The 26879-nt window shown below is 46.3% G+C and overlaps 1 protein-coding gene across 6 annotated transcripts in view; it reads left to right on the top strand.

The window, feature by feature from the left end:
• Positions 1 to 562: 562 nt before the first annotated feature.
• Positions 563 to 26879, top strand: part of LOC105489073 (talin 2) — a 452478-nt gene continuing 426161 nt past the window's right edge. For 3 of the 6 annotated variants that reach the window (XM_011753725.3, XM_011753706.3, XM_011753714.3), the window contains exon 1: positions 563 to 713. The gene's annotated coding sequence lies outside the window, so the exon portion shown is untranslated. The remainder of the gene's footprint in view (positions 714 to 26879) is intronic. The other 3 variants (XM_071101239.1, XM_071101242.1, XM_071101244.1) reach the window with 2 other exon arrangements.

Below are 26879 nucleotides of genomic sequence, written 5' to 3'. Positions count from 1 at the left end.
AGGAGTGAATTATTTTCTCCTTGTCAATAGAGCACACCCCTTCCGCCACTCATCCCTATAGTCGTTCTCTAAATTCCTAAGTGACCCCTGACTAGCAAGGTTTCAGGATCCTTGTACTGAAAGTTGCAGGCTCGCCTGGGGTCACGGCCCTCCGCTTCGCAGCAAGACCCCACTGCCCGCCACGGCCCTCCAGTCAGCCACACCTCGCTTCCCCCAGGACCTGGCCACTGGTCCCGAGAGGGCACTCTGCGGACCTAGGGGCCCCAGCCCACAAGACGCTGGGTCCTCCAGTCATCCCCTTTACACAGCAGAGCCCCAGTTCTGGGAAGCCGGGGTCACCCCGAGCCTCCCTTCCACGTGACAGCTCGGCCTGTGCATCGCCTTCCCTCACGGACCCTTTCAGCATCACCCCACGCGAGGAGAGACCCAGCAGGGGCGCCAGAGCCTGGGTGGCGGCCCACCCCCCATGCAGCGCGGCGCAGCGGCCGGACCGGAGCCGCGCCGTCCCCGAATGATGACGCGCTTCCTGCCCTCCCAGCGCTCGCGGGCAGTGCGCTCGCGCTCGCCCTCGGCTCTTGTTCCGCGCCCGGAGCCAGCGGCGGCGGCAGTGGCTGAGGCGGCTGCGGGAGCGGAGTGGTCGCCCTGCGCGCGGGGGGACGCGGGATGCACTCCCGGGCAGGCGCTCTGCAATGAGACAGTAAATGCATCCCCCGGTAAGGCGCACGGCTCACTCGGGTTTTCCTCTTCCTCCAGCTGCATGCACGTTGCATGAATTTCTCGTATCTTTTCCCTCCCCTCTCCAGAAGGAAAATGTGGGTGTTTTTTTTTTCCTCCCTTTTGCTTCTCGTGAGTGATGCCAATGCAGGAAAAACCCGTAAAGCTCCCAGATTTGATGGTCTAGGAGGGCTTCTTGCAGGAAAATAAAAATAAAATGATATTAATGCACCTGTCTATTGCACATGTATGTTTAACTGCACTGGACCCGGGCGCAGCGGTTTGCAAACAGCCTCGCAGCCGGCGCCAGAGAGCGGATTCCTGGCCGTGGGCAGCCGGTCCCCTCCGGGGCTCTCGCTGGGTTTCCGGTAACTGGGCTTTGAAAAACGGCCCCGCCTGCATAGAGTGTCCCCTCGACCCCGGCCGGGCCCCCGCGCCAGGAGAGTTGGCGCGGGCGGAGCGGCTTCATTCCAGCACTGGCCGCCGGGACTCCAGCGCCACTTCGCAAACAAGTCTCCCGCCGAGGCTCTGGGCTAAGACAGCCCTCCAGTGCGGAGTTCCTTCTCCAGTGCCGGACACTCAGACCTGCCGATCCCACGACTGTCTTACTTGGCAGTCTCGCCACGGGCGAACTGCTGGCCGCTGAGCGACGGGGGCAGTGCCGGGCCGAAAGCAGGGACAGGCTTTGCATCCAGTGCTGCTGGCCTCACACAGACTCAGCTGCTCCCTCTCCTTCCTTGGTCCCACGAGCTGAAATTTTGCACCCATTGGAAGCTGGAGGGACCTGGAGACGAGTATTTCGGGATCCCTGATGGGACCAAGGAACGACTTTCGAGGGCGCCATATTTTCAGTGGGTTTTAGCTGCGGAGGGGAGGGGGCAAGCCGTTTCTGGGCCCCGGGGAGAGGGCCGCGCCCCCGTCGGAGAGGCCTGAGCGGTTGTCGCTGGGAAAGTTTGCGCGCCGAGGCAGGCGCGGAGGCGGCCGCGCAAGGCGCTCACGGCTGCTGTCCCTGCAAGGGCGCGCGGGCTACAGCGCGTCGCCACGCCAGCCGGCGGGGCTTGGGGCCGAGAGCGGTCGTCACGGACAGCGTGCTCGGCTTGCCGCCTTCCCCTGTCCCGCCTGGACCCGGCCTTGGGGCTCGGAGTCTCAGGGAACACGCCCCTCTTCCCCGCACCTACCGCTGCCCGGGCGCTCAGCCGGAGCCGTGCGCTTGGCGGCGTCCCGGGGCTGGGCGCTGAGTGCAGAGCGTTCTCCCGGCGCCCGGGCTCGCCTGGGTACTCCGAGGGGCGCGGGAGCTCACTCCCTGGGGGAGATGAGGCGCCTTGGTTCGTGGATCGGGATCAGGGCCTTGCCTGTGGTCGCCCCGAGGCCGCCGACCAGCCTGAGCTTCCAGTCGCCTTCTTGACTTTGGCGGCGACAGCAGTAGCGCCCGCGGCTGCATGTTCTGCTCTCGCAGCTCGTGGAGGCGAGGAAAGGAGGGCGTTTCCAGAAGTTGGGGCTTCAGGTGACGCGTGGGGAAACTTGGATTCTTGCTGTCCGTGAAGGACTGGGACAACTTAGGCCAGAATTCCTGTGTCTCATAGTGAAAACTTCTGTCTTTCCAGAAGATGAGAGAGGAATGAATTGAAGTGTTGGTGTTGTTGGGTAGGGATGATGTCCTGGAGAAGTGGACCCCAAAATACACGTAAATTGCCCTGGTACTGTAAGTACCACTTACTATTCCTTCTAATAGTACCTGCGTGTGTTGAGTTGTGGCATTGTCAGGTTGCATGCTGACTTCCCTTCTCCAGAGCGTGGAGGCAGCGACCTCTCCGGAGGGAGGGGGAAGCGGGAGTGGGGAATCTTTACTTTTGAAATAGACTGTGACCTCTGCTTTGTGAAGGGGCAGGGCACGGGCGTGTTTGCTGACCTACACGCAGCCAACTGCAGGAACGTGTTCTCCTTGGCGTGTTACCGAAATGATGTCATAGTATTAAGGCCGTGTCCGCACTTGGGGTCTTCATCATTGAGGAGGCTAGAAGGGACCACAGAAACCTCTGGGGTTGGGGGTTAATTGTGCAGAGGGAGGGGAGAGGCTCTCCTGTGGGAGATGTGCCTGGAGATGTTAGGTGTTAGGCAGCTCTTTCCCTGATTCATTTCATGAAGCGCCTGCAAAAATGTCTCCGATATGAATGTCAGCCAAGATTTTATCTACCTTGATTGCTTATTTGGGACCTCTATGCAAAATCAGAGGATGGTGGTGGGTGTGACAAGTGGCCTTCAGAGAAGAGGGATGCCTACACGAATGATTTTTTTTTTTTCCATTGAGCACTAGAATAGTGGAAAACACCCAGAACCCAAGATACATTTTTCCAAAATTAGCATAGCTAATTTAGAAGAGAAGTCAGTTGCAGAAAGCCTCCATCCGTTTTAAGTTTCCAGTCTTAGAGGGAGTACCTTAATCACAGAAACAGGTCTCTTCAGATTGGTGAAGCCACTGGTTTCTTTCTGCCTTTGTACCCATTCAAGTTATCAGGGAGTTTCCAAAGAGTATTAGAGGGTCTCTCTTTTTGGCATTGATGTGGGGCTTCTACCTCCAAAGAGAAAGCGAACTTTTTAACAGCGTGACCCTGTTGAATGAGTTACCAGGGATATTCTGTACAGGCATAGGCTATATATGTGTTTTGAACTCACCTACTGCTGACTCATTCAGGTTTTTCCAAACACTGTTCCCTAGAGTATTTTTAAGTGAAGTTAGGGTTTAGGAAGAGGTGGGTATGTCATTTTCTAGTCAGTATCTTTCTTTTCTGTGTCAAAAGTAATCTGATTTCCCCTCCTTCACCCTTCACTCCTCGAACATCATTGGTTCTCTAGAGTAGTAAAGGACGATTACAGGTGGTGAACAATATACATTTTTACCAACTATTCTCAGAAAAAAAATCTATGCATCTAAATGTATTTATACATTTTAGCATTATGCTTTATAACTACATATATGCCACATATATTTTATACATGTTAAACCTTACATAATAAAAAAGAGAAGCTTTATTGTGAACCCTCCAATCTTTATTCCCAAGTTTACTACCTTAATATTTATCTTTTTTTTTAATGCCTCTCTCAACGAATTGTTATAAATTGTGTTTTGTTGCCGCTTGCCTGATTCCTTTTTTTTTTTTTTGAGAGAATCTTGCTCTGTCACCTCAGCCTTCCAAGTAGCTGGGATTACAGGCACGCACCACCAAGCCCAGCTAATTTTTGTATTTTTAGTAGAGACACGGTTTCACCACGTTGGCCAGGCTGGTCTCAAACTCCTGACCTCAGGTGATCCACCTGCCTCAGCCTCTCAGAGTGCTGGGATTATAGGCATGAGACACCGCGCCCAGCCAACCTGATTCTTATTGTCATAACTTCATAACTTGAGCAAAGTTCTTGCATTTTTTTTTCCTTTTAAGATTTTGTAACTTAAAAAGGTTAGAAAACGAGTATGTGTTTTGGGAAGTTGCCTGTCTGTTTACCAGTCTGTGAGGTGGTGTTGTGATATGTGTGTGGCATGTCCAGCCTCTTGAGACAGTGTCTACAACTTGTGATCTGTGACATTATTGCTCCAGAACTTTTGAGTCATAATATTTTCTTGGTGATTCTGAGTGGTGGTTGGCCAGTACAAGAAGTACTCAAAAAGAGTTAAATAATTCAGTTATTTTTATTAGGTACAAAACTTTTAAAGACAAGAAGGAAAACATAATAAGCAGGCCTGGAATTACAGCTTAACATACCCACTGGTGCCTTTTTAATTACAGTAGTTTCCCCAGAACTTTTTAATCGTATTACTTTTATCTAATAGGGAGACTAGTTAAAACATAAGCCACACATAACTATTACAAATAATAGGGATAAATGGAGGGTATGACCAGATGTTTTCCCTAAAGTTCAAAGAGTTAGGGAATCTGAACTCTGTCAGATTTCCCCTGCAGGGCTCACATCCCCTCCTCAATAAGCTGGAGAAAGGCAAAGAAGTCAGGGTGAAGGAGGGGGAGTGATAACGTGCTTAAGGTAGGCCTCTCTTTTGTACTGACCACCCTGACAATCTGTGGCTCAGGGGCAGGTGCCATTTGAATGACAGCTGGTGGACAAGGTTGGGTACAAAATGCTTTAGTCTTGAGAATCTTTATGTGTCGCCCAGAGCTATGAATTAGGACTGGGCTCATTTGCCACCCATTTCACAGTGGAGTTTCAGAGACAGTGCCAAGACCATGGTTTTGTTTTCCTCTTAACCAACAATTTAATTTCAGTCAAACTGATGCTGTTCTGAAAATGTAGAATAAGGATTGAACATTTGTATTTTCTTTTTACTCTTTTAGCTGCAATTTTTACAAACATAATTCCCTACGTCTGTTATTCACTCATTCAGTGAATGTTTTTGAGGGTTTACCATGCACTTTATGCTGAGAAGATATCCCCTGCCCTCACAGTGCCCACACATTGTATTCCGAGGAGGTGATACACTTTTGTACTTTGTGTATCTAGTAGCCAGGGTGAGGGTGGGGTAGAGGGTGGGGAGATGAGAATGTGATGAAATAGTAACTGAAATACAACATTATAGAACGATGAGAAAAGGATGTGACCAGGCAATTCCCAGAAGAAGGGATGCAAATTATTGCATCTCTTCTCAACTTCCCTAGTGGACAGAGAAATACAAATTTAAAAACAGGTATTATTTCCTGTCCATACAATTGATACATCTTTTAAAAGGTTGGTAATACTTGCTGTTTGGGGTTGGGGTGGTGGGAATTCTCAGACCATTGATACAAGTGTGAATTGTTACAATCTTTAGGAAAAGCAGATGGTTTCTGTGAAAGTTTGGAGCACACCTGCCAAGTGACCCAGCAATCCCACATTTGCAACCTTGTTTTACATTAAGAAAAACATTGGCCTGTAAGGATCTGTGTGTAAGGGTGTTTGTTGTAGGATTTTTTGCAGTAAATAAACTAGAAGCAACAAATGTTCATTAGTAAAATGAATAAAATGAGGTACATACATAGAATGGATTATTTTGTGAGGGTTGTGCATGACATATTAAAAATAATATGTAAAATAAAAGCTAGTTGCAGAGTATCATATGTTGCATGACCGTATTTCTGATTTTATTAAAAAAATTTTTTTTTTTTTTTAGATGGAGGCTCACTTGTTAGCACAGACTGGAGTGCAGTGGCTCCATCTCGGCTCACTGCAACCTCTGTCTCCTGGGTTCAAGCGATTCTCCTGCCTAGGTGTCCCGAGTAGCTGAGATTACAGGCACCCACCACCACACCTGGCTAATTTTTGTATTTTTAGTAGAGACGGGTTTCACCATGTTGGCCAGGCTGGTCTTGAGCTCCTGACCTCAGGTGATCCACCTGCCTCGGCCTCCCAAAGTGCTGTGATTACTGCATGAGCCACTGCGACCGGCCGTATTTCTGATTAAGAAAATAAGCTGTATGTGTATGACCTTGGAGAAAAATGTGTAAGGACACCCAAAACTTACCATTGTTTAAGATTAGCAGTGAGGAGGGAGAGGTAATTAACTTTTTCCATATACACTTAAATTGGTTGACTTGTTCAAACACGCAGGCTTTTCTATATGAAAACAAGTTTAAAAATGTTTGGTTAATGGATAAGAAACTCGCCAGCAACCATTTAGAAAAAAAGGCTGGGAAATACGCTTACCTTCTCTGATGCCTCCTATTGCAACCTCTTATCTCTTTGGAAATTTTCAATTAATTATTTTTTTTTTTTTTTGAGACGGAGTCTCCCTCTGTCACCCAGGCTGAGTGCAGTGGCGGGATCTCGGCTCACTGCAAGCTCCGCCTCCAGGGTTCACGCCATTCTCCTGCCTCAGCTTCCCGAGTAGCTGGGACTACAGGCGCCCGCCACCACGCCCGGCTAATTTTTTGTATTTTTAGTAGAGACGGGGTTTCACCGTGTTAGCCAGGATGGTCTCGATCTCCTGACCTCGTGATCCGCCCGTCTCGGCCTTCCAAAGTGCTGGGATTACAGGTGTGAGCCACCCCGCCCGGCACAATTAATTATTTTCTAAAATCCTTTGATTTCTCAACTTCTAGTAGAGTATACTTTCAGTGTAAAGGATAGCTTCCGAAAAAACTGTTTCCCTCTGCCCCAGGAGGTGGTGAAAGTAAGAGCTCAGGAAAGCTCTTAGAAGCACTCTCCTTTATCTTAACTTTCTCTGATCCCATTCTGAGGGAAGACCAATAGTGGCCCCTGCAGGGAGAGCTTCTGGCCAATTGAGAAGCCTTTCTTTTTTTTATTTTTAGACAGGGTCTAGCTGGAGTGCAGTAGCATGATCTTGGCTCACTGCAATCTCCACCTTCTGAGTTCAAGCGATTCTCATGCCTCAGCCTCCCGAGTAGCTGGGATTACAGGCATGTGCCACCACTCCCAGCTAATTTTTGTATTTTTAGTAGAGATGGGGTTTTACCATGTTGGCCACGCTGGTCTGGAACTCCTGGGCTCAGGCAGTCCACCTGCCTTGGCCTCCCAAAGTGTTGGAATTACAGGCGTGAGCCACGGTGCCTGGCCTGAGAAGCCTTTCTGGATAGCAGCAGCATCTCCTCAAACTTAGTTTTCCTAATTGAGGCCCAGAGAGGGCTGGGTTGGGATTTGAATCCAGGTCTCTTTCCATACGATCCCTGGCTTAGCTGGCTGTTCCACCTCTACCATTTTCAACCCAGCCTCCTAATGTGATTTTTGAAATCTTGATAGAAATGATGAGTTTTTGCCAGTTGCAGCTAAAGCCAACCTTTCAAAAGCATTTCACATTTTATTTTTATTTTTTATCTGAATAATATTTTTAGAGACAGGGTCTCTCTGATGCCCAGGCTGGAGTGCAGTTGTACAATCACACCTCACTACAGCCTCAAACTCCTGGGCTCAAGTGATCCTCCTGCCTCAGCCTCCTGTGAAGCTGGGGCTACAGGAACTTGCCACCATACCTGGCTAATTTGTATTTTATATATTTTTTTGTAGAGACCAGGTCTCACTATGTTGCCTAGAGTAGTCTCAAACTCCTAACCTCAAGCGATCCTCCCACCTTGACACCTCCCAAAGCACTGGGATTACAGGTGTGAGCCACCACACTCTGCTCTACATTGAAAAAAGTACATACTGTGTGACTCTGAATCCTGACGGGAGATCCAGAATCTCAACCCACTGGAAGCCAGGGCTGTGCTGCACAATTTGAAAACCATGCTTGAGATTACATCAGTGGTTCCCAAACTAAAATGCATGGGAATCACCTGCAGGGCTTGTTAAACCCCCAGATTATTGGGCCTGAGTTTCAGATTCGATGGGTCCTTGGTGGGGTTTGATTTGCATTTTTAACAAGTTTCCAAAAGAGACTTATCCTGCGGGTCAGCCAGAGAGGGCTGGGCTGGTATTTGAACCCAGGTCTCTTTCCATACGATCCTGGCTTAGCTGGCTGTTATGCTTCTACCATTTTCAACCCAGACTATTTATGTGATTTTTGTAATCTTGATAGAACTGATGAGTTCTATGGAGAACCACTGGTTTAGAGGAACTAGCTACCTCTCTTCCATGGGTGTTATGTTCTTTTCCAGCCAGCCATGTTATGGATGGGATATGATTTGACTGTGTACCCATGCAAAATCTCATCTTGAATTGTAGTTGCCATAATCCCCATGTGTCTTGGGAGGGACGTGGTGGGAGGTAATTGAACCATGGAGGTAGCTATACCCATGCTGTTCTCATAATAGTGAGTGAGATCTCATGAGACCTGATGGTTTCATAACGGCCTTTTCCCCCTTTGCTTGGCACTTCTGTCTCCTGCCATCATGTGAAGAAGGACAAGTTTGCTTTCCCTTCCACCATGTCTGTAAGTTTCCTGAGGTCCCCGGCCCCAGCCTCCTGGTCCCAGCCATGCTGAACTGTGACTCAGTTAAACCTGCTTCCTTTATAAATTACCCAGTCTCGGGTATGGCTAATAGAGTAAATTGGTACCGCAGAGAGTGGGGTGCTGCTATAAAGATACCTAAAAATGTGGAAGTGACATTGGAACAGTTTGGAGGGCTCAGAGGAAGACAGGAAGATGTGCGAAAGTTTGGAACTTCCCAGAGACTTGTTGAATGATTTTGACCAAAATGCTGATGGTGATATGGACAGTAAATTCCAGGCTGAGGTGGTTTCAGATGGAGATGAGGAGCTTCTTGGGAACTGGAACCAAGGTGACTCTTGCTATGCTTTAGCAAAGAGACTGGCGGCTTTTTGCCCCTGCCCTAGATATCTGTGGAACTTTGAATTTGAGAGAGGTGATTTAGGGTATCTGGGGGAAGAAATTTATAAGCAGCAGAACATTTAGGAGGTGACAGAGCATGAAAGTTTAGAAAATTTGCAGCCTGACGATGTGGTAAAAAAGAAAAACCCGTTTTCTGGGGAGGATTTCAAGCCAGCTGCAGAAATTTGCATAAGTAACAAGAGACCTTCACGGGAGCCCCTGGGAAAATGGTTTCCTGGGCTGGGTCCAGGGCCCCCCTGCTGTGTGCAGCGTTGGGAATTGGTGCCCTGCATCTCAACCACTCCAGCAGTGGCTAAAAGGGGCCAAAGTACAGCCCAGGCTATTGCTTCATAAGATGTAAGCCCCAAGCCTTGGCAGCTTCCATGTGATGTTGGTCCTGCAGGTGTGCAGAAGACAAGAATTGAGATTTGGGAACCTCTGTTTAGATTTCAGAGGATGTACAGAAATGCCTGGATGTGCCACTGCACTCCAGTCTGAGTGACAGAGTGAGACTTCGTTTCAAAAGAAAAAAAAAAAATGCCTGGATGTCCAGGGAGACATTTGCTACAGGGGTGGAGCCCTCATGGAGAACCTCTGCTAGGGTAGTGCAGAAGGAAAATGTGGGGCTGGAACCCCCACACAGAGTCCCCATTGGGGCACTGCCTAGTGGAGCTGTGAGAAGAGGGCCACCATTCTCTGGAACCCAGAATGCTAGATCCACAAACAGCTTGCACCACATACCTGGAAAAGCTGTAGACACTCAACACCAGCCTGTGAAGCAGCTGAGAGGGAGGGTGTACTTTGCAGAGCCACAGGGGTGGAGCTGTCCAAGGTCATAGGAACCCACCTCTTGCATCAATGTAATGTAGATGTGAGACATGGAGTGAAAGGAGAGCATTTTGAAACTTCAAGGTTAAATATCTGCCCTGTTGGATTTTGGACTTGCAGGGGGCCTGTAGTCCCTTTATTTTAGCCAATTTCTCCCATTTGGAGTGAGCATATTTAGGTAATTCCTGTACCCCCTTTGTATCTAGGAAGTACCTGAGTTGCTTTGGATTTTACAGGCTAATAGGTGGAAGGGACTTGCCTTGTCTCAGATTAGACTTTGGACCTGGACTTTTCTGTTCATGCTGGAATGAACTAAGACTTAGGGGGACTGTTGGAAAGGCATGATTGTATTTTGAAATGTGAGGACATGAGAGTAGGAGGTGGCAATTGATATGGTTTGGCTGTGTCCGCATGTAAAAATCTCATCTTGTAGTTCCCATAATCCCCATACCAGTGGGAGGTAATTGAATCATGAGGGCGGTTACCCCATGCTGTTCTTATGATAGTGAGTGAGATCTCACGAGACCTGATGGTTTTATGAGGGGCTTTTCCCCCTTTGCTTGGCACTTCTGTTTCCTGCTGCCGTGTGAAGAAGGACATGTTTGCTTCCCTTTCTGCCGTTATTGTAAGTTTCTTTAGACCTCCCCAGCCATGCTGAACTGTGACTCAATTAAACCTGTTTCCTTTATAAATTACCCAGTCTCAGGTATGTCATTATAGCAATGTGAGAATGGACTAATACGGGTGAAAGTTAGCATCTCAGTCAAGGGACGTTTAATGCAATTCTGCCAATTTCCCCAAGCTGGGAAAAAATAATATTTGAGTCATATTACTTAATTCTTGTCTGAATTTGTTGTAGATATTTGGGGATTTAATGATGTTTTATAGATATTTGTATGTTTCATCAGCAATGAAAGTGAGAATTTGTGGGTATCATTCTAAATAGTCTATAGAGAGTTCTCTTGGGAAAGAGGAGATTCTGATTCCTGTTTTTTCCTGTCATACATGCATATTCAAGATTTGATGTTATTGATTTCTTTCAATAAAAAGTTGGCTACATGTGAAGGGTATTGAGAATAATATGGTGACCAGATGATAAATATGGCATAAATTGTGTCATAATCTGATCATTCATGCATTTTTTGGAGGAAATTAAGTACAGTAGCCATTAATTTCAACAAATGTTTATTGCAGTGTCAGCAAAGTGGTTATGTTTCTGGGTTTTTTTTCTTTTTTTCTTTTTGAGGTAGAGTCTCACTTTGTTGCCCAGGCCGGAGTGCAGTGACGCAATCTCGGCTCACTGCAGCCTGTGCCTCCTGGGTTCAAGCGATTGTCCTGTCTTAGCGACCCAAGTAGCTGGGATTACAGCCATGTACCACCATGGTTGGCTAATTTTTGTATTTTTAGCAGACACAGGGTTTCATCATGTTGCCCAGGCCTTCCTCGGCCTCCCAAAGGGGTTATGTTTCTAATGATGCTTATCAGTGACACATAAGTGTTTGGCTGTCCTCTGGGACCCTCGCTTGTCTGGATGTCCTTGACAGATTTGGATGACTCAATGCTCAAGCAGAGAGTATTCCCTAAAAGGCTTTCCTTCTCACTGATCTCCTAGTTCTAAAATTTTTTAGCAGTTCAACAGTTTATTCTGTTTTCAGCCACTTAGTTTTAATTTGTTTTGTTTATTTTTAGAGACAGGGTCTCGTTCTGTCACCCAGGCTGGAGTGCCAGCCACTTAGTTTTAGAGCCTTGAATGTTTTTCTAGTGATTTCCTATGTCAGCTCTAAGCAAAGCAAAATTGATAGTGATAGTGGAGTGCCGGAAATAAAAGAGACCTGGAAGGGAAATTGTCATGAAGGAGGTCACGTTTAAGTGGGGCTTTGCAGGATGGGTTTCTTCTGCAGTGTTCCTAGACCTGGCTGCACATTGGAATCACCTGGAGATTCTGTGGAGTTGGTTTGGGATGGGGCCTGGGCATTGGTGGGTAAGTTCTCCAGGTGATTCTAATGTGCAGCCACGGTAGAGGACCACTCATCTACAGTCCTCTGGGTCACCTTGCCTCATTCTTGGGAGATTTTAGCATCTGGCCCACAGTCCCTCCTCCCATCAACATTTTTGGTGACTTGAACATCTGTATAGGTTGTCCACCCAATTCCCAACTTCTCAGTCCCTTGACCAACTCTCCTTCAGTTATCTTTTCCTCTACCCTGCTTCAGCCATCGCTCACATGGTTATCTTTTCCTCTACCCTGCTTTAGCCATCGCTCACATGGTTATCTCTAGACCACTGATTCTCAGTGATTTTTTCGACAAGGAGGATATTTGGCAATGTCTAGAGACTTTTTTTGGCACAACTTTGGAGGAAGAAGAGATGCTGTTGACATTCTAGTGAGGCTGCTGAACACCCTGCAATGCACAGGACAGCCCCACATAACAAAGAATTATGCCATCCAAAACGTCAGTAGTCCCAGGGTCAAGAACCCTTGCTCTAGTGTCTTTGAAGTTTTTTTTTAACCCTAAGCCATAGGAGAAATATATCTTATGTGATGACCCAATGCAAACACACAGAAGTTTCACAAAACAGTATTTACTCTTACTGGATATAATGCACTTTCATACTTTTTATTGTTTCATTAAAACAATAAGATGCTGATCCTGACCCACTAAATTGATTTCACCACCCACTAAACTTGCACCCCATCATTTGAAAAATATGGTTGTAGACCTTATCATTACTGATAACTGCACCTGCAGCAAAATCTTGACAAACTCACCAGTCTGACCCTCCCCTTTTCTCTTTTGTCTTATTGCCTCTAGTACTTGGTTCCACCTAGCTTTCACCTACAAGGGCTTCTGACCTGGTGGCCCTTTCTTTTTCGTTGTCCGTCATCCCTTTCTTGTCCTCCTTACCCAGCTCAGGTTCTTGCATATACCCTCAACTCCCTTGACCTTTCCCCTCATTGTCTTACTGTCCTGGGAAAGGAAACCCCATCCTTGGTTAAGCCCACCCTCTGCTCACTCTCCTTCAGCTCCAGGCTGATGATCCTGGCTGGAGAAAACACATATCCCTTGGCATTGTCTTGCCGTTAATTTATGGCCACAAACCTGAAGGGGACTCTTGACACTTTCAGGTCCACTATGTTTCTAGACCCACTTCTCAGCTGATGAACTGGCTTATTTCACTGAGAGAAGAAACAATTAGAAGCTACTTTCATCATCTTCGTGTACTAAACTTACTAACCTACCAGCACCTGTAACCACGTGTGAATGAGATCTGTCCTCTCTTGGCTTTTATACATGCAGCCATCTCCTTTCCCTTTGGCATCATCAGTTTCCCACTCTGATGGATAGTCCCCATCAGAAGCATGCAATAGCACCTGTCATCTAAAGGAAAAAAAACAGCAGGCCGGGCACGGTCCCTCACACTGAATCCCAGCACTTTGGTAGGCTAAGGTGGGCGAATCATGAGATCAGGAGTTCGAGACCAGCCTGACCAACATGGTGAAACCCCATCTCTACTAAAAATACAAAAATTAGCTGGGCATGGTGTTGTGTGCCTGTAGTCCTATCTACTCAGGAGGCTGAGACAGGAGAATCGCTAGAACCTGGGAGGCGGAGGTTACAGTGAGCCGAGATTGTGCGACAAAGCTAGACTCCATCTCAAAAAAAAATAGAAAAAAACCAAATAGCAACAAAAAAAGAAAAAACAGCAGGAACGGAACACTCTTGACCCTGTGTCCTAGTCTGCTGTTCTTCCATTCCTCTCCACGCCCTTCATGGTAAAAATATTTGAAAGAACTGTCACACTCGCTGACACCATTTCCTGCTCTCATTCTTTCTTGAACTCACCCCAGTCTGGCTTTTAGCCAATTTTTGTTTTTTGTTTTGCCATGTTGTCCAGGCCAGTTTCAAACTCCTGGGTTCAAGTGATCCGCCTGCCTTGGCCTCTTAAAGTGTTGGGATTACACACATGAGCCACTTTGCCCCTCCGAGAACCACGCTTATGAAGGTGGCGGCAGTATCCATGTGGTGCAATCCAGTGGTGAACTCTTTAGTTGTCATCTTCTACAGGCTCTCCTCAGCATTTGTCCAGGTCATTGCTTTCTCTCTGGAGCCCTTCCACTGCCTTCTATGTCACAACCTGGTTCTCCTGCCCCCGGGCTTCTCCAGCTCCAGCATTCTTGCTGGATGTTTCTCCCTGGCTTAAAGTTGGGGGCGCTCTCTCACCTTTCTCTTCATTAGGAATCTGCTCCAGGATCACCTCTTATGAGGTCACACTGGCATCCCCCGGCTCCTATTCTCAAGCTTCTTCCTTATTTTCCTATCATTATTCCCTGATATTACATACAGGACTCATTTATTGTCTGTGTCACTGCATTTAGAATATAAGCTCCAGAAGAGAAATCATCTCTGCCTCTGTATCCCCAAGTGCCTACAACAATGCCTGGCACATGATAGGTACTCGTCAAAAAATTCTTAATGAACGATTGATGAAGGAAACTTGCTGGTTAGAGGTTGGCCTTGGATGAGGGAATAGAAGTCTTTTCCAGACTTGAGCTAAGGTAGAGCATAATGTTGAAGTGGAAAAACAGTGTCTCATGGTGCAGTATTTTTAGGTCATGTGTTGAGAGTTAGGGGTTCAAGTATTGAATGAAGGAAGCACATCCTTGTTAAACACTTGTTGAGTGATGTAAGGCACCTGCAGAGGACAGCTGGATGGAGACAAATGGTTGCAGTTCTCATCTTTATCTCTGAAGGGGGCACTTAAGCAGTCTACTTGGCAACTTTTGTCGCTGGGTTGAAGACGATAAATGGACTCGTCTGAAGTGTTTATCATTGACCTTAATGTTCTGGCGACTTGTTTTGGTGAATCACTCATCCCCAGAGTCCACTTCATCACAGAGGGAGGTGTCTCCTTCTTCTCCTAAGCATTTGAGCTCATTGGGGAGTTCAGTGGACCCTCTCTGTGCTGCTTTCAGACACCCAGGTTAAAAGAGCCCCAAAGCATCCTCATCCTGTGTTTACATTAAACCTCCTCTTTTTTCATTTGCATTGCTTCAATACAGTCCATTTAATTACTTGGCACGCGCACCTAGGTCCTAGTTTCATGGAAGTGAGGCTGTTTCCCAAGTTTAGCCCGAGGTCATGCATGGCGGATCTTCCAAGGGGGGTGTAGATTATTCCCGGGTTTGGGAGATTACATGGAGACTACTTTAAGAAGCTTAATTTTCTCCTTGAAGGGCTCTCTACTGGACTCAACACCTGTCACTCCCAGGCTCTCCCTGATGGGGTTCAAGGAGCTTGCCCTGTGGGTAAGACATCAGACAAGGGCAGCCTGAAGCACAGCCACAAAGCAGTTAGGTTTAGTACACCTAAGAAGACAGGACAGATGTCTGTGTGGGACATCTCAGTGACTCGAGGGAAGTTTACTTTTATTATCAGTATTTGTTTTAAAGAAAGGTTGGTCAGAATGGTTGTAGGTGGGTGTCTCCCTTTGACAGGGAAAGAACTGAGGCTCAGAAGGGTATGATACTTGACAGGGCTGGCACTAAAACCCTGCTTCCTCCTTTTCTTGGGATGTGCTGTTGAAACCTGTCTGTAATTCAGGGTTGCAGTTCTCAGCCCTGGGTACGCATCAGAATCTCTAGGGAAGCTTATTAAAACTGCTAGTTCCTAACCCCCACCGGACTCACTGAACTGAATCGGGAGCCCTAGGAAGGATCCTAGGAGGGTTTCCTGTAGGGGGTCAAGGCAGCCAGAGGACTGGGGACAGGCACCCTGCAGGGCAGACGCCTGCTGGCCATGCACACTGGACAGACTCGACTGAGACACGACAGCCATCTCGACTGACTGGGTCGCAGTTTGCTCCTCACTCCTGCACTGCTTCTGGTTTCTAAGACAGACCCTGTAGGGCTCCATTTAAAATGCATATAGAAAGGGCTTTTTATTTTCTTTGGGGAAATTTAATTTTCTGGCATTTTCCCAGTGTGTTTTGTCCTACTTAGGTGAGAATGAAAGCTGCATTTCGTGTGAGGAAATCACCTCCCTGAGGGCTTTTGTGAGTCTTCTTGATTAGGGTCCCTAGGTGAGGCTGAGACTGGCTCTGGGGTGGGGTTTGGGTTTAACCAGCTCTTGGAGAAGCTGGTGGAGAACCAGAAGCTGGCCTGAGTGCTCCTGGGACAGAAGGAGCAGAAGGGTACAAGCTGGCTGTGCAGGGATGGATTTTAACAGTAATAAAGGATGGTAAACTGTTGGCTGGTTTTTGCTGGTGAAGTTGTCACGTGTTTGAGTGCCGTGATCTTGTGATAGTTGCTATAGGCTGGACACGGCCCAGTAGAGCCTGCAGCAGTGCCTTGTCCCACTGAGCTGGCTCTTTGATGAATCTCAGAAGATGTTTAGATGGAGCTTTATGAACATGCCTGGTGAAGGGCCTAGAGCAAGCCCTGGGGAATCCGAGAAGCATCAGGTGGCCGTATCCCTAACCACAGGGACAGGAGAAGGGCATTTTTCTCTTGAATTGGAAGCTGATGGTATTAGTTTTATTATATTACCGTATATTAATTAATTAAATATTACAATATTACGGTATTATTGTATTAGTTTTCTAGAGTTGCTGTAACAGAGTACCACAGACTAGGTGACTGGGATCATAGACATTTATTGTGTCAGTTCTGGAAGCTAGAAGTCTAAGAGCAAGGGTTTACTCCTTCTGAGGACTGTGAGGAGGAGCCTGTTCCATGCCTCTCTGCGTTTCTTGTGGAAGGGAATCTTCTCCACGTCTCTTCATTGTCATCCCTCTGATGCAGGGCAGACGAGCCCCAAAGTGGGGCTTAGTCCATGAGGATTCTTGGCTTTGCCCAGGAAAGAATTCAAGGGCCAGCTAGAGGTAGAGGAAAACAGCTTTGTTGAAGCAGCAGTGCGACAGCTCCGTGCCTGCTCCTGCAGAGTGGCACTACCTCACAGGCAGTGTGCTGACAGTAGCGGCTCAGGGCCGTTTTGCAGTCATATTTATACCCACTTTTAATAAAATGCAGATTAAGGAGTGACTTATGCAGAAATTTCTAGGGAAGGGGTAGTAACTTTTGGGTCTTTGGATCATTGCATGGAAATGGATGGTAACTCCCAGGTGTTGCCATGGCAATGGTAAATTGACATGGCATATTGGTGGGCGTGTCCAACTGAAAGTTGCTTTCACCCCGCCTGTGTCTTAGCTAGTCCTCCATCCGACCTGTAAGCCCTGCCTCCGGCCTCACCTCTATCCTGTTGTGTCTGTTTCTGTGTTCAAATTTCCCCTTTTTATAAGGACAACAGTCCTATTGGATTAGGGACACCCTAATGATCTCATTTCAACTTGATTCTCTCTGTAAAGACTCTATCTCCAAATAAGGTCCCATTCTGAGGTTCTAGAGTATTGGACTTTAACGTATTTTGGGGGATGGCGGGGCACAATTCAACCCATAACACAAATTGTCAGACTGACTTCTGTCAGAATCTGCATCTGACATGGAATGCTTGTCAGTGAAGTTACCTTTACAGGCCAAGGGACCCTAATTGTGGAATTCCCTGAAGTAAAGTCAACAAAGCCTGCAGGTGCAGAATTCCACAGTTCCCTTAATTGTGGAATTCTGCACCTGGTGATTTTGTTGATTTTACCTTTTATTAAGGCCTTGCACATTGATTACCATCATAATCCTGTGAGGTATGTATTATCACTACTTTGAGGACGGTAAGACGTAGCAAGGTTTATATACTAAATAGTAGATAGGTTTGACTGAAGCTCAGATCTCTTCAGTATCATAGGTTTCTCCCATAATACCAGTGAGTCGCAAACCTTGATATGCATAAGAATCTCCTAGGCAGGATTCTTATTTTCGTTACAAATACAGATTTGGGAGGTCCTATGGAATACCTGAGAATCGAAGCTCAGGTTGCAACCACAGAATACATATTTTTATTGTTTCCCCCGGATATTTCAGTGCATTCAAGGATAGGAGAACAAATGTACTCTATCATGGACATAATTTAGAGGGGAAAACCACCATCACCACCAAGTTTTCATTTAATTTTTGTTAGCTGGCTTGCATCGGAATTGCTAGGAGATGTCATGGAAAGGTACTTACTGGGCTGGGTGCAATAATGGCTCATGCCTGTAATCCCAACACTTTGGGAGGCCGAGGTGGGTGGATCACTTGAGGTCAGGAGTTCGAGACCAGCCTGGCTAACATGGAGAAACCCCATCTCTACTAAAATACAAAAATTTAGCTTGTGTTGTGGCGGGCGCCTGTAATCCCAGCTACTTCAGAGGCTGAGGCATGAGAATCACTTGAACCCGGGAGGCAGCGGTTGCCGTGAGCTGAGATCACGCCACAATACTCCAGCCTGGACAACAGAGTGAGGGAGTGAAACTCTGTCTCAAAAAAAAGGAAAAAAAGACGTGCTCACTGGAGTCGGGGGCATTTCAAACCTTAGAGGCCAAGGGGAGTGTCTTCTTGTACCGTACCCCTGCCACCATACTTGTGAGCAGGGTCTGAGCTCTTTGTCTGCCCACACCATGCTAATTGTCCCTCAGTTAGTAGAAAAGAAATCTGGCTTGAACCTTCTGTGCTATACAGATGTACCTTGTACCACAGTGGGGTGGCGGGTGGGAGATAAACTGAGAGGGTGTGGCCATACCATAAGTCACTGAATGCCTTATCAAAGCAAAAATAAAACCAGCAAGAGGACAAGGCAAGAAAAAAATTGTGATTATTAAGTATTTATTGTTATTGTTATAAAATGTGTTTGTATTAACTAAAATGTGTTTGAGCATGCACAGTGCAGAAGAAACACCTGGATAAATTTTTTAAAACATGGATGCCTGGGCCCGGGCCCCAGCCCCAGAGATTTTCTTTCAGCAAGTCTAAGATGGGCCCTCAAAATTCTGAGCTGCTGGTCAGGGGACCACACTTAGAGCAAGCAGCCCAATGTTAATGCTATGTTGTCACTGTATCGTTCAGCTTTTGATATTACAATGACCATCTTTCTGAATAATGAAACTATTTATAAGCTTTGGCCACTAGCCTGTAGATTCTAACCCATATTCAGGACCAATATCCAAATTATTTCACCTTATTAGCTTTATTGTAGTGATTATATAGTAAAGTACATGGTCTCTTAGCTAGGGTTGTGTTTCTTAAGAGTGTAGTCTTTGGATCACCACCATCAGAATTACCTGTAATTAAGGTTAAGTATTGTAACTGCCCAATCCCTGGATATTTTAATTTGGTAGTCCAGATTAATTGTATGGCCCAAGAACTTGTGGTTTTCTTTTCTTCTTCTTCTTCTTTTAATTTGTGGAGACTAGGTCATGCTTTGTTGCCCAGGCTGTTCTTGAACTCCTGAGCTCAAACAATCCTCCTGCCTTGGCCTCCCAAAGTGCTGGGATTACAGGAGAGAGCCACCATGCCTGGTCCTTATTTCTACTTATTTATTTATTTATTTATTTATGAATGAGACAGGATCTCACTCTGTGTCCCAGGCTGGAATGCAGTGGTGTGATCTCTGCTCACTGTAACCTCTGCCCTCCAGGTTCAAGCGATTCTCCTGCTTCAGCCTCCTAAGTAGCTGGGACCACAGATGGCGCCACCATGACTGACTGACTGGGATTTTTTTTGTAGAGCCTGGTCATGTTGCTCATGGCTGGTCTGTAACTCCTGAGCTCAAGCCTTCTGCCTGCCTCAGCTTCCCAAAGTGCTGGGATTATAGGCGTGAGCCACTGCACCTTGTAGTTTTTATAATCAAAATATCCTTAGGTATACTGAAGTTTAAATGTCACTGAACTAGGGTTTGGAAATCAGTTCTGCTTTTTACCAGAAACCAGTCACACAGTAGGGTTATAAATACTGTTAGATTGTTTGTATTGGCATTTGTTTCCATTTTTGGGCTGCTACAGGGTCTCATTCTGCAACAGAGATGTAATCTTAATAGACTGTTAGCTTTCTATTTGGGTAACCACCCCCTTCTCATTTTTATAAAGGCTCATGCAATTCATTTTAAGATAGCCTTTTAAAAAGTTACGTTCATTGTCGAAGTAAATTCCTTTGGAGCATTAATAGTATGTGAAATATATTTTAGATTTTTGGAGTTAATTCAAGGAGGCTTTGTGGTTTTAAACTGCACAGGTAGTTAGGAATGACCATGGTTGAAATGTATGTATATTCTTGGAGTCTGTGCATATTTCAAAAATTGGTAACTGCTTTCATATGGGAGGAGGAGGGTTGGGAGGAGATACTTTATTAATAGAAGAGATTCAGTTGTTTTGACCAGTGCAATCGATCTTGGTATTCTAAATTCCGTGCTTTGCAGATGTTTCTGCAAATGGATTTTTTTCCCCCGAAGACAAGATTTTTAGTTCTATGTTCCTCCTTCTGGGAGAATGAGGAAGCTTCACTTTTAGAAAGAAGAGCTAGGGCTGGGCGCAGTGGCTTATGCCTGTGACCCCAGTACTTTGGGAGGCTGAGGCAGGTGGATCACGAGGTCAGGAGTTCAAGAGCAGCCTGACCAACGTGGTAAAACTCCTTCTCTACTAAAAATACAAAAATTAGCTAGGCATGGTGGTGCGCGCCTGTAATTCCAGCTACTCAGGAGGCTGAGGCAGGAGAATTGCTTGAACTGGGAGTCAGAGGTTGCAGTGAGCCAAGATGGTGCCATTGCACTCCAGCTTGGGTGAGAGAGCAAGACTCCATCTCAAAAAAAAAAAAAAAAAAAAAAAAAAAAAAAAGAAAAGGGAAGCTAAAATTAATTTTGTGTCTTTGGGTCATATATGCTCACATCATTTTATATAATGTATTCTTAAAAAGTTAAATAAACTACTTTAAAAACTATAGCAAGTTTACATGCGTTTGTCAAAATTTATAGAACTGTATCCCTAAAAAGGATGAATTTTACTCTACATAATTATACTTTAATAAACCAGATTTTTAAAAAAGGTATCAGGGGAACTTGTCACTTTAGCCATGCTTTTTGTGAATTAGCTTGCAAAGTAAAGATTTCTTTTGTGAAGCATGTATTCCCTCAAGGACCCTCTCTGTTTCATACTTGTTTGAAAACTGTTCTTTGTGCATTCTCTCCGTTAGTGCTTAGTGGGCTAAGTGGAGTGGAATTGGTGCAGGGCTACTGAGGGATGGGTGCAGCCTCTTATCCATTACTATTACTCGTTTCTTTCTTAGAGCCACATCTGGCACATGTGGGAGTTCACAGAGGTTTGGGGGATGAATTAAACCATCAGATTGGTGAAGAAGCCAAGGTGCAGAGAGCGAAGGGGCTTGTTCAAATACGATGGTAAGGTAGCGTAAGTGGGAGGAGAGTCCTTTGGTCTTCTGACTCCTAGGCCAGTGTCCTTCCACTGTGCATTCAATGGATAGTGTGTCTTGTAAATTCGTGTTTTATAGTTTGGGAGTCTTTTAAACCAAGGTACACCCGTATGCGCGCTGTGGCTGTGAAAGCAGCCTATTCTTATAGAATAACCCTGGCTTTGGAGTCATTCATCTGTTTGGCACATCTTTTTCTGGGTGTCTGCTAAGTGCATGGTGGATACAGCCTGAAACAAAACTGACCTGAGCCCTGCCTTCATGGATAGAACAGTCTGGAAGGGTATGCTTGGATCGAGGCATTAAAACAAACCAAAGAGGGATGAGTGCTGCAAAGGTCACACACATGCTGATGTGGGAACCCACCACACAGTGGCCATAATTTAGTGTGACCTTGGACAAGTCACCTAACCACTGTAAGCCTCAGTGTCCTCATGAGTAAAACGTGTACATCATATCCAAGTAATGAAGTTATTGCAAGGATTTAGTAGATGATGGATGTCAAACAGATAGTTCATGTTCCTGGGCACATGGTAATTAGATGTTATTCCTCCTTAGAGAGTGTGAGTAATGGATGTGTGTGTGTGTGTGTGTGTGTGTGTGTTTATCCCCGTGCTGCATTGGCCTTTGTAGGCAACCTCAGGATAGAAGTTTGGTATTTTTTTTTCTTTTGGGTCATCTTAACAATGGGGAGATACATTGGAGCGCTCTGCAGGGTTTTGCCCATTGAGGTTGAGGTTGGAGCAGAGCTTTCTAGTCAGGAAGCTGAATTATGCTAACAGGTGAGCTGAGATAGTGAATGATGCCTTTAGTCCTCTCTCCGTTCCTCTGGGGCTGCCAGGACTTAGGCCCTACAGATACAATAATTTTTCCAGTATGCCAGAACCTGGAAAAGTTTGGGAGATTATTCATCTCTCAAAATGGGGGCCCTGGAAACAGGGGCTTGGCTATTAGATTTTAAGTTAACTAAAGAGAAAAATGGAAAGGAGACAAGGGGACCCACTGGTTGTGTGGGAACTTTAGAAGAGGGATGTGGATGAACCAGTTCAGGGTCTTCCAGACTTCTCTGATGATAAGATTCATCTGAGTACTAACTCAAAGTAAATTTACACAGCTCGGCCGGGCGCGGTGGCTCAAGCCTGTAATCCCAGCACTTTGGGAGGCCGAGACGGGCGGATCACGAGGTCAGGAGTTCGAGACCATCCTGGCTAACACGGTGAAACCCCGTCTCTACTAAAAAATACAAAAAACTAGCCGGGCGAGGTGGCGGGCGCCTGTAGTCCCGGCTACTTGGGAGGCTGAGGCAGGAGAATGGCGTAAAAACCCGGGAGGCAGAGCTTGCAGTGAGCTGAGATCTGGCCACTGCACTCCAGCCTGGGCGACACAGCGAGACTCCGTCTCAAAAAAAAAAAAAAAAAAAAAATTTACACAGCTCACTGGGCATGCGCTGGTGTCTTTAACAGTCCATGTCATTCTTACCAGGGATATTTGGGAAACACTGGTTAGACATAAGTCTCTTTGTCCCTGCGATTTAAAATTGGTCTGTGGACCAGCAATGTCAGCATCACCTGGAAACTTGTTGGAAATGCAGAATCTTAAGTTAATCCAGACCTACGGACCCAGAATCTTCACGTGAATCAGATCCTGAGATGAACTTGCCTGCGGACTAAATTTGGGGAGAGACTTGCCTAGAGGACTGGAACACCTGTCAACATCTGAAACCAGCCAGGTGGTGGTAACAAGGGCTGATAACCGTTTTGAAGAATTGGAAGAGATGGAGGTCTGGGATTTGAACTCAAGTTTCTGGCTCCAAATTGAGTGCTGTGCTCAAATCCACTTGACCCTGTGGTCTGTCGTCATCTCTGATGGTAGGGTGCTAGCTGTCCTGTTAATGTTGACCCTGGAAGAATGATGCCCAGGGAGACAGGAGCATGTGTTTTTTGGCACGACCGGGACCACCCAAATGTGTCACAATTCTTGGCATCCATTAACTCTGTCAGGATACCTTCTCCTGTCCCTGGGTAAAGACTTATATTCAAATGTAAGAGTCAGCAACTTTGAGTTTTTGAAGACCCGTGGAAGTTTACATCATACCAGCAGTGGGTCCTTGAAAAAGTTGTTATATTTTTGTCCAAGGGCAGGATCAGATGGAATACAATTTTTCCAGTGCTCCCCTAGACTCTTAAATCCTCCTTCTCCAAGCACCATGTCAGAGAAAATACACTGCGAGGCACTTGCCAAATGGCTTGAAATAAGCGTCCGTGCACATTTCTGAAAAGACAATTAGAAGCTTATTTGAGGAACTAAAGGCCTGCTGTGCTAGACATTAGTTGGAGAGAGCTCAGTGCCAATTTGGGAAACTCTCCCGGGGGCTCTTTCTCATCACAGCCCCTGTTCGGAGAAGCTGAACTAGGGAAGTGGAGAGGCTGCCAGGCTTGGGAGAGTGGACAGGGAGGAGGGGAAAAGGGAGTGATATGCCCTCAAGAGAAATGAACAATGCCTATGTCTTCTCCAAGAAGAACTGAAATCTTTGCAGGTAAAATCAAGTGGGAAAGGTAAAGTCATTATAAATTCATCAACACTTGAATCGTATTGCTAGTTAGCACTGGTATCCTGACCTTGGAAGACTCTTTAGAAAACTGAGCCCTCATGAGGTTAGGGCCCTGCCCAAGGTGACATATGGGGTTAGGGATAAAACCTGATCAGGATCCTGGGATCTCATTTAGTCCATGCACTGCCCCCTGTGCTCTGCTGCCTTGGAAGTTGCTAACAATGTAAAATTACAATGATTGGATCCAGATGTGTTGGCCCTGCCCTCACCCCCAAGCTAACATAGTGGGTTTTATTGCTAGTCCATCTTAAGTGTACAAGGCATAAAGATCAGGAAGGAAAAATCTCAAGACAGTAAATATCCCTATTGTTGGGGGTGCTACACCAGGCTGTTTCTCTTGGCTTGATGCACCAGATAGAGCGACCTACGGAACACAGAACAGGGAAAACCTCTGCACTGTAAGTGGCAGGATGTTTGTGTTCAAAGTCATGGCGTGCATTTATATGCTATTGCCAAGGTCTGCAGGGACAGGTGCACATTCAGTTTTTAAAATTAAATTGTAGAAAGGCTGAAACTTTACAGTGATTCTTGTAGCATGAGTAGGGGATCTGAAAGGGCTCCAGTGCAGAGGCATGGGGTGGATAGAGCCGTTTTCTGTGATGAAACACCAGATTGCTTGTGCAGAAAATCTGAAGCCTTTGACGTTTACGCTGCACAGTTCAGCAATAGATTACACACTGTCTTGGTTAAAAATGGTTTAATGTGTATGCCTATTTTATTTTTGTCTGCTAGATTGAGTTTTGAAGGCAGGAACCAAGCCCCTTATTTATCTGGCAGTCTGAGGGCATAGTAAGTGATTTGAGCCATCTGGCTGCAGTGGTCAAGGGAGATTGCCTTGGGAAGTTGAACTTGAGCTGGAGGCCAAGTGCACTGAAGTTTGGTGTCCTTCCATGTGGTTTTGGCTGTGGCAGCCGGGCCATTACAACTTCTTCATAATCATATGTCATATTGGTTGAACTCAGTGAAATGTTAGCAAAAAATGTATATGTATAATTTGAGAAATCAAATCCTTTTAGATGATAGTAGGAGCAAGTAAGTGGTGCTTGAGGTTTAATTTGATTTGAGAATGTGGGGGAGGAGAGTGAGCCCATGCTTTGATTTCAGTGGCAGAACACTAGTGTTCCAAGGGGATTGTGTTTGAGAACCAGTGGGCTTAGTCTTGCCACTGAATCCAGTAAGAAGCTAGTTTGTCCTTCAAGTAGCCGCTGAGGTGCTGTGTTCAGCAGGCTCCTCAAAGTGTAGTCCAGGACCAGTGGCAGCAGCAGTATCACCTGGGAACTTACTACAAATGCAGATTCCCCAACCTCGCCCCCAACCTACTGAACCATACGCTCTGGGCTGGGGCTTAGGAACCATTGTTTTAACAAGTTCTCAGGGGTGTTCTGCTCATAGAGGTTTGAGAACCGCTGTCATACAGTATGTAACAGCAAAAGTGATTTGGACGTTCAGTCTAGTGGGTCATTTCCCAAAGCATTTCATGTTTGGTTGCCTCCTTGTTCTGGTAACACAAGCCAAGTTGATGGGGGGTAAATAAAGTTAGATTTCCATTAGTGCTTAGTCATAATTAATGACAGCTCCAAGGTCTGGCTGGACGGAACCCTCGAGTCTACCTCCAACTTGGCTCTGCCAAAAGCAGACTCTGGTTGTGACCCAAGGAGGAGTAAATAAAAGAATTTTTCCTCTCAAGGATACCTTTTTACGTATTTATTTATTTATTTATTTTGAGATGGAGGTTCGCTCTTGCTGCCCAGGCTGGAGTGCAATGGTGTGATCTCGGCTCACTGCAACCTCTGCCTCCCGGGTTCAAGCAGTTCTCCTACCCCAGCCCCCTGAGTAGCTGGGATTACAGGCATGCACCACCATGCCCTGCTAATTTTTGTATTTTTAGTGGAGCTGGGGTTTCACCATGTTGGCCAGGCTGGTCTCAAAACTCCTGACCTCAGGTGATCCGCCCACCTCAGTCTCCCAAAGTGCTGGGATTACAGGTGTGAGCCACTGTGTCAAGGATGCTTTTGATAGTCATGTTCCTTTTAGGGACAGAGATGGACAGATTTCTGGGAGGAACGGGTGGGAGAGGTGCCCGAACTGACCGACAGCCATGCAAGTTTCTTCTGAGAAAGTGCAGCAAGTGGCAGGGCTGAGACGTGGATATGGATGTGTTCACCTGTGTTCAGCTGGCTGCATGGTAGCAGAGATGTTTGAGGAACATTCTGCTGCTGAAAGGACTTTTTCATTGTAACAGTTGAAACAGAGCTCTCTGTTTAAGAAACATTTCCTGGTGGAACAAATGATTCCAACTGAAACAAACTGAATGTTGAGATAGGATTTACTCTGACTTTGAGGGGAAAGTGGACAGCTAACAGTGCTCATTCATTCCACTTCTGCTCGTCCCATTCTGGGGAAACAGCAGCCCAACAAAACAGGAGTCCCGCTCTGCTGGGGTGACCCAGAGGAAGGGGCCCGCTGCCAGGCGCTGCTGGCACAGGGAGCAGTATGTTCCAAGGGTTGGGCCAGTGGGCCCAGGGTCGCTGTGACTGTTTCCTCCGCTTGGAATTTGTGGTCTTCGCAGTGTGTGAGGCTGAGAGATTGTTACTAAGCTATGTTCAGAGGTCCCCGTGTCAAGTTTAAGGATCTCTGAGTTGTTGGGGGTGGCCCTCCATGTCCATGCGGTAAATCATATCATAAAACTTCAGGGGACCCTATTTTAGTTGAAGATGTAATTGGCTTAAAAATAATTTAAAGGGAGTCAGGTCTGGGTGGAGATTGGGATGATTCTGTGAAGAATGTTGGGGAAATATAAATTAAAAACAAAGTTGACTGGGCACCGTGGCTCATGCCTATAACCCTAGCATTTTGGGAGGCCAAAGTGGGAGGATCGCTTGAACTCAGGAGTTTGAGACCACCCAGGGGAACATGGGGAGACCCTGTCTCTACAAAAAAATACAAAAATTAGCCAGGCATGGTGGCACGTGCCTGTAGTCCCAGCTACTCCGGAAGCCGAGGCAGGAGGATTGCTTAAGCCCAGGATGTCAAGGCTGCATTGAGCTGTGATCGCCTCTGCATTCCAACCTGGGTAACAGAGCAAGACTCTATCTCAAAAACTAAATAAGTAGATT

The sequence above is a fragment of the Macaca nemestrina genome, chromosome 7 (genome assembly GCF_043159975.1).
Source record: "Macaca nemestrina isolate mMacNem1 chromosome 7, mMacNem.hap1, whole genome shotgun sequence".
In the NCBI taxonomy this organism is placed as follows: domain Eukaryota; kingdom Metazoa; phylum Chordata; class Mammalia; order Primates; family Cercopithecidae; genus Macaca; species Macaca nemestrina.
The sequence above is the reverse complement of the archived record's forward strand: the minus strand, read 5'-3'. Positions and strand labels throughout refer to the sequence as shown.